A 7,881-nucleotide genomic window follows, 5' to 3' on the forward strand; every position below is an offset into this window, starting at 1 on the left:
GTAGCAATTAGAGAGAGATAGGGATTTGGGAAAACAAGGTGAAGATTTTAAAATGTCTTTTCAGAGACCCAAAACGTGCTTTTAAAAGTGAAAAATCGGTTTTAAATATTGTTTGTCCATGTGGCACAAAATCATTGGCTTATTTACCTTAGCATGGATCTGTATTTGTTGCCTCTTCTTCTAGACCGTTAATTAACATCCACGGGTGTGGATTAAAATAGTTTTGTGTAAGCCTTTAGGTTGACCCTATTGGAAGAAAAACAATTCATTTTCGTTCTCTTGGTTTTTGGCTCTTTCTCTTGTAATTTTGGTCTCTCTAATCCTCTCATTTCTGTAAATAAGATCTGTGGTTATAGATTCTATGTTGGAAATCAGATCTTGGTCTTGATTTTTGGCCTTCAGTCTGGTGTGAATGTGGCTGTAGTGTTGGTAGGGTATGGTGTTTATTTTCAGGCAATCTTTTTAGGGCTTTTTGTTCTTTGGGTCGATAAGGTGTAATTTTGGTGAGATCTTTATAGATCGATGATCGGTTGTTAGTCGTGTGTGGACTGATTGCTATACCCAAACTTTTACTCTCTCTTGGGAGGTTCTTGCATATAGTAATGGACTCTTACCTATCATTCTTGTGTTATTATTACTATTTTTACACTGCGTTGATCTCGATTTCTATGATTATTTCGTATATTGGGGGTGAAAATCCCAAGTCCTAAATATCTTGGAAATCTACCAATGTAATTAAAAACATCATTGCTTGATTTACACATTTTAAAATATTCAAAATTGAACAAGCTATGACTTCTGGTATTGTGATACCCTCCAAAGACTTTTAATGTTTTGACATTGCTAATATAGACATGATGTCTTAATTAGTTATTTGCTAGCTAATTATCCACCACTGGTTTTCCATGGTTTTCAGATCATATACTTTGGCTCATATTTATGCGGATGTAGCTCAGATCGTTGAGGATTCCACTTCCGTAGGTTTTGTAAAAGTTGAATGAGAGGGAGACTCAAAGCAAAGAAATAATTTTTCCCGATGTAAATCTTTTTTTTTGATGGATCTGAGTTGTGCCCTTTCAATATAGGTGTTTGCCTACAGGCTCGTCAACCTATCTACTTGATATCTGAGGCCTCTGCTACTTTTGAGTCAATTAAAGCTTCGGACTTAATCTGTCAATGTTATAGTATGCTTCTCTTCTCTCATTTTCAGGTAGAGAAAGATTTGTGTGCATCATGTTGTTATTCACTGCTGCTGATTCATTGATTCTTGCCCATAGGTTGATAGTTAGCAAAAGATGTGGTAGTTCTTGAGGTAATTCTTGAAAAACTATTCTCGACCAATTTCTTATAGTTTTGGCAATTTTTCCTACTAGATAATTTGTCTCTAACAATGTGTACAATGTTATGTTGTGGGCACTCTCATTGCTACACACATTCCATTTTATCATTTGAATTTTTTTCTCACTGTTTTCACTAGATAAATCGTTTGCTTTTTCTTCCTTTTTGGTGATTGAGAATCCATTTCAATATGGGTATTCACTGTACCTTGCATCCATACTCCACTCATTCATCATTTCTTATGTTCATTATGCGCACAATTGAAATTTGATCAAGATATTCAGGATGCAGGTATTTAAAAATATCCTCTTTGCTTTTATTAGAAGAAAGATGATGAACTAACATTTTCTTTTCTTTCTTTACTTTTTCTACGGGGGTTGGTGGGAGTTTATGAGTTGATTGATATTTATATGTTTGATGTTCCAAAGTTGAATTACTGATTAAAATAGTTTTTCCTCTTCTTCTTCGTACATATGTTTACCATATTCAAATTTAATTTTTATTTTTTTGAATTTTAGCAAGTGGTTTGGATTTGGACTCTCGCTTTTCTTCAATTTAATCATATAGCTGTGAAATGGGGATACAGATGTTTAACACTAAGCTGTATTTGTGGGACAAAATAGATAAATGGAGAATTATAATTCAAGTTGAGGGTAGATAATTTGACATGGTCTATTATTAGCCAATTTTAGTCAACAAGAATTTTTGTTTGTCGACTAGGTGCTAATTCAATGGTTGTTATCAAGTTGGTAAAATTAACTTTGTTTTGGAAATTTCGGATGTTTTGTCCATTTTTTGTTTCAGTATGGAGAAGACAGAAGCAATCATCTCTTTTTTCTAACTTGTTGATGCTCAGATGTGCCAACAAGATAATGACAAGATCAAATCTGAACAATAATATTATTGATGGCCAATATAGTAGAAATTCCAAAATTATTGTTACTTGTAAATATTCATAAATTACTTCATATTTATTGATGCATGCATTGCCCCAAAATTAAGCATGTTGATGGTAAAAATCAAATCAATAAATTCTCTTACCTATCCATGATATAAATCTTCTTAAGCTATGCAATTTCAATCTCAAACTTGAAGTAAGAGAGAAAAATAGCTATTTGAGAGGAAAAATATTTTAATTACATGATTTTCTCTTTGAATGAGAGGGTACTTATAGATTTCCCTCCAGTCTTTTGGCTAATTCAGACATTTAAGAAGTTGATATATGGTAGCTTTATAATCAATTCTATTAAGAGTGTCGCGCTTTCTTCATTCATCCTCATATATTTTTTATTAACATGTAGTCAGCTTGTAGTGAACCTTCAATGCTTGCGTTTTCCTCATGTATCGCTCTATGCTTTGCATGTGGTGGGATAGATACGCATATCACATTGCGAGGATTAGCAAATAGTTCTCGAAATTCGATTTTATTATTTATCTTAAATCTAGAACTTTTAATTGTTCGGTGTCTTGGGACCACGAATCTCCTTGATAACTTGGCCCATTTATTTATTGGCATTTAATTTATGAGCTAAAATGGAACATTTTATAATTTTTATGTTAATTCACACATGATTTCGAAAAACGTTTTTTTGACTTGCTTTTCACTCATATAATGTATGATAGTTTTTTGGCCATTTGTCGTCCATTCTTTCGTATTCTACAGCTAAGATTGCAAGGCGTTTCAAGTGATAGGTCATTGGGATTCTCTATGACACGTGCTTGTGTACACGTGTGTCTGTGTCATGTTTACTTTCATTTTTTTAATGATAGAATATGTTTTTTATAGCAGTTTATTTTCGAGGAAAAGCCTCTTGTCTCCATTAGAATTTTTTAAGTGTTGTCACTGATTCTTCATCTTTGTTTTTAATTTCACTATATTTCTCTGATGAACCCACCTTTAGGCCTTATGCCAATATTTTATGTAATCAGATAAGATTATAGAATTACCCTATTCTTCTTCCGATCATGCTATGGTTGAATTTTCGCAACTTTGATTACTACATATATAATCCAAAAGCTAGCTGAGAATGGTTTGGAAGCTAAAAAGTTTTTCATGTTCTTACATCTTCCATAGATATGCATCTGTGAGGGATCACTATGTAAGACGTAGTTCTAGATATTGTGATAAACACTCTTGCATTTCCTTCTTGACAAACGTTTGGTCAACTTCTAGAGGTTGTTTTGGGCAAAGGATTAGATGTAAGGATAAGGGATGTGCAAGGAAGCCTAATCCATAGAAAGTGCCTTTTAGCTATGTAATAGATTTAGTTCTTAAAGAGGGCCTTTTTAGTTATGTTATGTATTTTGTTGCAAATGTTTTCTGCTTTGTAACTTTTCTTTTTATTAATGAGAGTTTCCATTTATCTTTCTCTTTACTTCGCAACCATTGTTGAACCTGTGCAATAAATAATCGGTAAGCTTGGTGGACTTTGCTCAACAACTAATTAAACATTAGACTTAAGCAAGTTTGCAATTAACTTTATTGAGTTTGTCCAGCAAAAGGAGATAATTCCACATTACTGATAATATTTTCTTATATACATACTATTTCAGGGATGTTGAACGGGTTCGTCATTTTTTCGGTGAGCCTATATGTTCCTGATTACGCAACTTCGACTATTACATATGGTAAGTCCCACTTTGGGTCAAGCAAAGTAGAAATCGTTTCTTTATCTACAACAAATACTTTCTTTAACACTAAGTCCCACACTTAAAGTTTTCTGTGAACTCTGGAGTTGAAATGTTTTTCCATCCTCTTTTGGTACGTCATCAACTTGCTTTGAGAGTCATCCCTTTTTCTTCCAAGAGGTCTAGCTTCGTTTTCATGGCTTCTTCATTTTGTTCCTTTTCGTATCCTATTTTTCTTGTCAAAGCAACTCCAATTTCAACTAGTACCATAGCTTTCATTCTATATGCACTAGAGAAAGGGGTTTCTACTGTGATCATTTTGTAGTAGTTTGGTATGATCATAAAATTTATGGGAGTTCATCAGCCCATAACCCTTGTCGTATCTTACTTCCTTTTCAGCATATTTTTTAACATTTTATTGATAGCTTCAACTTGTCCATTGGCTGGGGATAGTGCAAAGTGGAGAAATGTCTCTAGATACTTAGCTCTTCACACGTTGCCTTAAGATTTTTTCCTTGGAATTATGTGTCATAGCCCCTGTTTGAGCCCTATTATCTCACGTTAAATTACATTATTTGCAAATTTTCAACCCACTTTTTTGACTTAGGTGGGAGCCACCTCTATAAACTCATTTTATCAGTCTGTAGATAGCCCATTTTTCAAAGTGAACGTTAGGGCCAAAAGGACAGAATTCTCCCCCACATGGCTACACCAATTTACCAATATGTCCCTTCCCTGATATTTTGTAGCCAAAGTCACGATTTGCTCCCAAATTTTGCACAGTTTCTCCTTCCATTCGAAGATGGCCTCCAAATTCAATCCGTGCAGTCGCCGAACAACTCAAACACGTCGACTCCGTCGACATTAGGGTACCTTTTAACACGCCTAGACCTAAACCCCCTTGACAAGAAAGTCGAAGATCTGCCGATCTGTTCTCTTGCGACACAAACACAATTGTCACGCCCGAACTTTCGACGGCACCTCCACTCTCATTTTCACGGCATGGACGACGAAGGCTCGTACTGGGGCTACTTTCTAGCGAACATGGTACGCTTCTACCCCCGACTCCGAACCTCCACCCTTTTGTGAACATCTTGCATTCGAAACTTGCAGACATTGAAGGCTCTGTTTTCATCAATTCCTGCCCTTTTACTTCTGTATCTGCTATTTAACCATGTTTCTTCATCATTCACAGAGCTACAACACCATGGGGACAGAACCAATACCCGCGTAACTCCTTCTCGGCGATCCGACAGGAGGATCGACACCCGAAAGTGTGCAAAGTGGGATCCCCAAGAACACCACATTTTCATCTCCGTGGCAGAGCACGTAACTGCCAAAGGACATCGTCGTGGTAAATGCTTTACAACTGCCAGATGGGAGCGCATCCGAGAATTGTTCAATAAACGTGCTAGGAAGGATTGGACAATCACTCAACTGAAGAACCACTGGGGCATTACGAACAGATCACAACCTCCTGCTAGAGTTGCTTCGATGTTCAGGGATTCACTACAGGCTGAACTCAAGGGGCAGAATCGAAGCAGATGATTGGTGGTGGGAGCAGAAAATAAAGGTAATACATTCTGCAAAATCCATTTCTCCGCTTCAACATTCATATGGTTGCCTCTGTTTCAACAGTAACATGTTGTTGCATAACCTTGATTTGAAAACGTTAAGTTGGAATTTCGTAACGTTTTGCCTAATGTCACATTCTCGTGTCCATATGCATTGCGTGGTAGCCATATTCCATTGATGTTTGAGAATAGTCATTTGGTCCATCACCTTGAGTAAACACAATATGGTAAAAATGTCTTATAATGGTAACTACCAATACACATGATGCAACCTGCATTTGTGAGTATCAAAACGCTTGCATGGTTTTTGTGCTTCCATTACTGGTTTGCTACCTGTGAGAATTGTGCTCAACTGTAAGGTTTCTATCATTCGTGTGCGACAATGTTGCCAGTCGTTCTGTGTGCTTCCATAACTGGTTTGCTGCCTGTGAGATGTGTACTTAGCAACATTTTTGAATTTGTACTGTGTTCTAATCACGTGTTCATACCTTTTGTGTAGGAGAATCCAAAGTACGGGAAGTTCCGCTACAACGACAACAGTGAAATTTTCCACACATATGGAAAACTGTTTGGTGCCACTCTAGACTCTACGAAGTACGCATTAACGCCGACGAAACTCTCACAACACGATCTCGATGTGAGCTCAAACTGTGATGCACAAGCAGATTTCAATGACATGCTGTCGATCAATGCAAAGACTACGGACTCAAGTGATGGGCCGGCGAAGGGCAGATTGAACTCTTTGATGGACATTTTCGTTGGCCGAAGTGGTGAGAAGAGTAAAGGGAAGTAGGCGCAGGGGACGGGGAAGAAGAAGGAGTTCAGAGCGAGGGAGTTTTCCGAATCTGTGGACAATTTGGCCAGTGCGTCATGGGAGTTTACATCTATCCTTTGCTCCCAAGACAAAGGTGTAATGACAATAGCAAAATGCTTGAATGATTTGCTGAATGATTTGCTATCTACCGCCCTCGTCAAAAGTGGGGACGAGCTTCATTTGTTCGCTTTGTGGTTCTTTCATGACTTCACCAACCATGCAGCATATGCTGCTGCTAAAATGTCGAAGCTTCGTTTTGCATGGATTTAGTACTATTTCAAACGCGACAAGGAGTCGAAGGAAGTAAAGTCTTCAAGGAGTTGGCCCAGACTGTAGTTGACTGTTGCTTGTGTATGTGTGAGTTTATTATGTAGGTCCAATTGTTTGTATTCGTATATGTTACCAATAATTTTGGGTATTTCCTACCATCATATGTCGTGTGTCCAGACTTGGAGACATGTTGTTCCTACTTTGTAATAATTATAGTTTACAAAGTAGGGTCACTGCATGAACTTCTTTTATGTATTATCTATGAAAGCATGCATGAGGAATATATTCCCTGTACCATGTAGAGAATATATTCCTCTTTTGAAATTGGCCACTCATGTCAACCTCTAGTACAGTTGCATAAACGTGTGGTGGGTGTCTGTTGGTCATGCTATAACATATTCCCACTTCTGTAAAAGGCCTTGCAACAAACGTAAATGGAACTTGTAAGTTGGCAGAGAGTGGAACAATAATTCATTTAGGATGGCAATGTAAGCATCCCAAGTCCTCTTGCAGTAGTATAGCCTCTGCTAGCCAATACGTCGTTATTGCAGATGATAGACGACTCTCCTCGTAGTTCGTCTTTCGAAATGGACTGTAGTATCACTTCACTCTTTGGTTCGAACGAAGAGTCGGATGATGATATCGTGCAACAAATGGAAGAGGATGTATTGGAATGGCTGCAATACTGTCGAATCGCCGAACGCGTTGTGCAAGATTACCTCTCACCGAGCAGGGAGCAGCGATTCTTATTTCCTACGACACGCAGCGGGCATATTTTCATGTTACAGAATATGCATGTGTACCCATAAACATGCTTCCAAGAGTTTCGAATGTATCCCTCCATGTTCGCAAACTTCACTCATACCATTCTCGATCATTACAAATTGACGAGTAGTTCAAACGTAGATATATTCAAACAAGTTGGAGTGTTCCTATGCATTTTAGCACACGGGAAAGGATATCGCCAAGTTCAGACCCTATTCGATCATTCTTTACAAACCATTTCGTAGTATTTCAAGCGCGTCCTTCGTTGCGTCGTATCGCTAGGAGCCAACACTATAAAACCACACCACGACTACAATGACGGCATGCTTCATCACCGTCCGAACCATGCCCAGTATCCACTATTTTAGGTTAGGTCCTCCCTATCATTTGCATAACAAAGTGCTCATTTTCATTGTTAACTATTCCCTTGCTGAACTATTGTTTAGCGTGCAGGACTGCATTGGTGCGATTGACGACATGCACATTTGTGCG

At 37.7% G+C, this 7,881-nt stretch overlaps 1 long non-coding RNA gene across 3 annotated transcripts; it reads left to right on the top strand.

The window, feature by feature from the left end:
* The first annotated feature begins 209 nt into the window (after positions 1-209).
* Positions 210-6,955, top strand: LOC111380351. 3 transcript variants are annotated; one of them, XR_002700177.1, is made up of 5 exons: positions 211-599; positions 917-1,312; positions 3,892-3,966; positions 5,162-5,539; positions 6,040-6,955. It is a non-coding gene; the product is annotated as an uncharacterized LOC111380351 (long non-coding RNA). The 3 variants fall into 3 exon arrangements; XR_002700178.1 differs by lacking the exon at positions 5,162-5,539 and having other exon boundaries at positions 210-599; XR_002700179.1 differs by lacking the exons at positions 3,892-3,966; positions 5,162-5,539.
* Positions 6,956-7,881: the final 926 nt, after the last annotated feature.

Source organism: Olea europaea, unplaced genomic scaffold (assembly GCF_002742605.1).
Source record: "Olea europaea var. sylvestris unplaced genomic scaffold, O_europaea_v1 scaffold213, whole genome shotgun sequence".
Taxonomy (NCBI): domain Eukaryota; kingdom Viridiplantae; phylum Streptophyta; class Magnoliopsida; order Lamiales; family Oleaceae; genus Olea; species Olea europaea.